General features: G+C 64.6%; 1 protein-coding gene across 1 annotated transcript in view; it reads left to right on the top strand.

Moving 5' to 3' along the window:
• The window catches only part of GALNT9 (polypeptide N-acetylgalactosaminyltransferase 9), a 78,384-nt gene that overhangs the window by 58,751 nt on the left and 15,823 nt on the right, over positions 1–3,810 (top strand). The window lies entirely within an intron of this gene.

Here is a 3,810-nt window from a genome sequence, read left to right as displayed (position 1 = left end):
TGACGCGGCCCGGAGCCGGGAATTATTCTTGTCCCCGAAACCCCCTGCTGTGTCACCTGCAAACCCTGTGAGAAAGAGGTGCGGATCCTGGGCAGGTCACGGATGAAACCTACTTGCTTCTGTTCTGACACTGGCTGGGAAGGCGCCAGGCCTACGTCCCATCGGGTCTACAAATCCCAGGGCCTTTGTGCAGCACTGCTGCCCGAGTGCGACTCCATGGGCCGGACCGGAGAGCAGACAGGCTGCTTCACACCAGGACAGGCTCCTTGGCTGTCGGCTTCCTCTCCCTCGAAGAGCACACTCTGATTTTGCCCGGAGGCCAGACTCTCCCTCCCCCACCGCAGCCGTGGAGTAGCGGTAGGGGCGGCCGCTGGGGGAATGGGGCCCGTGGCCCTACGGTCGGTCCGAGTCCCCGGGCAGCTGCCCGCCCCGTCGTTACTCAGGTGTGGTGAGGCCGGCGTGTGAGGACTCCGCAGCCACCAAGAAGAGTGTGTTCCTCGTGGGCCCAGAGGAGGGACACGCCAGACTATGCGGGGCATTCAGGGAGGTGGCAGCATTGCTCAGGGTCGGAGGTGGGGGCCGAGGGGGCTGGGTGGTTTGCACAAAGGAGCCCCCCAGGAATCGGCTAGTCCCAGGAGGGGCAGCCCCTCCAGGGGCAGCGAGGCCCCAAATGTCAAAGCGTCAGATACAGATAGTGAAAGACGTGGTTAATACCTGGGTCCAGCTCCCGTCTTCCCTCCTGAGCCCTGACCCTCTGCGGGCGGTGGACCCACAGACACAGAAGGCTCCTCCCGGCCCGCCCTGTCCGTGCAACGCAGGACCGGCCCCCCAGAACGAGCCATCATGACGTCATGGCCGTGTCCGGCTGAGCACCCCAGAATCAACCCCCTCTTCTGTACACCCCCACGGGGGCCACCTTGCCTCCTGAACAGTCCTGGTAGAACTGCATTTCCAGGGCTGCTGGGCTGGCCTGCTTTTGTGGCCCAAGCTGTGGGGAGTTGGGACGTGAATGGGAGCTTGGCCCGTGCAGTGTTCCCCCCCACGGCTCTCCGCAAGGTGACAATGCAGATTCCGATGGAGGGGGACCGGGGGCCTGACCGTCTGCCCTGCTCCAGGCCCAGGCTGCTCTGAGTGTCCAGGAGCTGCCGTGCTCTGCCCCTCTCCAGCTTCGACACCAGCCAGTCCTCCCGTGGACCCCCCTCCCGCAGCACCGTCAGGAGTTCCCTTTGGCCAGAGCTGGTGGCCACCCCGTCTTCCCAGAGAGGTGGTGAGGCCCGCGGGCTCTACTGTGAGTTAGGGGAGCAGGCGTCTGGACCCCTACTCCTCTCCGTCCCCTGCTGAGACCACGGTGATGCTGCGTGGGGCCAACTTGGGAGGCCTTGAGAGTCACGGCGCGTCCTCCCCACAGTCTCTGAAGAGGCCCCTTCCTGCGGCGGAAGCGCTGCCCTTCGAAGAGGGGGCACGGCACAAAAGTGTCTGTTTGATCATGGCAGTGGCGCGGGGAGCTCGGAGAAGCGAGCAGAGACTGGTCCCTTGCTGGCGGGGGTGTTGGGCACGCGCGGGCGTGCGGGCAGCTGCGACGGCCGGGCCCCCACGGTGCTCAGTGCCGGCTCCGTGGGCTCACGCTGCCCCGCCGTGGCGGTGAGCGCAGGCTGACCTCCGTACCCGGAGCAGCCGCTCCCCGGCTCCTGTGCTGACGCGTCACAGGGTCGGGTGTTCAAGGAGTAGGTCTCGCCTGCGAGGGCAGAGGACAGCTCCGGAACCCCCTTCAGACACCGGCTCCGGCGTCCGAGGAGCTCTGCCCTGGGGGGGCCCAGGGCGTCCCCCGCCCCTGAGCAGCTGCCTGCAGACCTGACACCTGGTCCCCCTTCGTGTTTGCTCTTGCTGTTTGGGTGCCAATTAACCCAGTTGATTGAGATAATTAGTGGCTGAGGCGTGCGGAGGGTGTGACAGTCACATTCATCTCCTGTGACTGTGCCCTTCCGCTCTGGGTGAAGAGGCAGCTTTGGGGGTCATGCAGTAGTTCCGGCTCCCTGCCCCCCCTCCCCCCAGGAAGCTGCTGTGTGTCCTTGGACCCGTCGTGACCGCTCGGTGCCTCGGTCATGAGAACGAAGTTAACCCCCACTGTACCTCCCAGCACTACTCCCTAGTCCAGCTTCCTCCGCAACAGAAAACCCGCTAAGGGGGCTGGACCGGATGGGGATCCTGGCCTCTCACAAAGCACACGGCTGATAAGCTCTAACTTTCCATCCGTCGTCCTTAGGGTATAGACCTCAAGCCTCATGTGTGTTGCCTCATGGCCACAAGATTGTTGCCAGCCCTCCAGACCGCGTGTCCATAAATCATAGCTTTCCTAAAGCCCCACCCTGGGACTTCTGCTTTCATCTCATTGGCCAGAACGGTCTGCCATGGCCCCCTCTAGCCGCGGGGGGTGGGGGGAGGGGGATGTGAGGTCTGTGATGCGACTTGAGTCAGGGTCTGGAGCCATGGCGCCCTCACCACCAAGTGGAAATGCCCCCACTGACCCTGCCTCACTCCTGCCCGCACAGAACTTGCCCGCACGGTGATGCCCAGAACCCCCGGACCAAGCTCAGCTGCTTACTTCCCGCACACTCTGTCCTGGGTCGGTGGCCACGCAGCATCCTGCCACGGCACCCTTCCCTCCCTCCGAGGCCAATTTTACCCGAGAAAGGGATGGCGATCTGAAGGGGTCCTGAACTCCCCCACGAAGCCCCACACGAGCCGTCCTCACGTGACTAAAGCTTGAGGCCGCTGAGCCAGAACGGGCAAGGCCTTTCCAGCCATCCTGTCCCATGGCTGCGCTAGCCACACGCGGCTGCATGAATCATTTCCAAAGTAATTAACATCTAATAAGGTAAAGACGCCGGCTCCACGGCCACGGCAGCCACATTTCAAGGGCGCGGTGGCCACACGTGTCTGTGGCTACCATACTGGCCGCCCAGGTCCCGTGGGAAGTCCTGCCGGGCACCGCGGGGCTAGCAGCTGCTAACAAATTCCCAAGAGGGATTCATTCACTCCTGGAACAACTGTTTCCTGAGCGGCGGCCGTGTATGGGCTGTGTTCTGAGTGTGGCAGGCAGGGCGGTGGTCCTGGAGCTCACACGTTAGTGGGATGGACAGACCAGCGCAGCGAGGAGGTCTGAGGGGCTGCACCTTCAGATGGGAGGGTGAGGAGGGAACCACGAAGGGGTGGCATCGCGGCGAAGGCTTGCAGCGGCCTGGCTCAGAGATCTGGGGAGGGCGTTCCCCCAGAGGGAGGAGCTGGTGCACAGGCCCTGGGGGCGGGGCAGGGAGGGCAGAGGGAGAGTGCCTCGAGGGTGGGGAGCCCTGGGAGCACAGGGAAGGGACAGCAGCTGAGGTGTGGCGGCCCCTCCAGAGACCCACAGTGGTGGCGGCCGCAGGAGCTGTGCAGGAAGCGCGGTGCTGTCCCTGCAAGGCTGCAGGCCTCCCACTATCGCGCCTCCATGTTTGCCTTCTGGAAGATTCCTGGCTCACCACGGGTGCACCTATGTTTCCAGCCTCCTGGCAGTCTGGCCAGGGGCTTGTGAGCTGAAGTGGTGGAAGTCCCCCCAGGCTGGCTGCACGGAAGCCCCCGTGTCCTCCCGGAGGCAGGCTGTGGAAGCAGGACACAGTGTAGGCCACTCGTCATGGTGAAGGAGCTGCCCCCGGGCTCTGTGCAGGGGCTGCAGAGGGGTGGTCCCCGGGCGGGCGGGCTGGGAGCCCGGCAGGGGGAGCCGGTGGTGGCTGTGTGCTGGGAATGCATGCCGCGGCGAGCCCAGACCCCCCCCCC

The sequence above is a fragment of the Ursus maritimus genome, unplaced genomic scaffold (assembly GCF_017311325.1).
Source record: "Ursus maritimus isolate PB19 unplaced genomic scaffold, ASM1731132v1 scaffold_33, whole genome shotgun sequence".
Taxonomy (NCBI): domain Eukaryota; kingdom Metazoa; phylum Chordata; class Mammalia; order Carnivora; family Ursidae; genus Ursus; species Ursus maritimus.
This window is presented reverse-complemented; position numbering and strand designations above follow the sequence as displayed.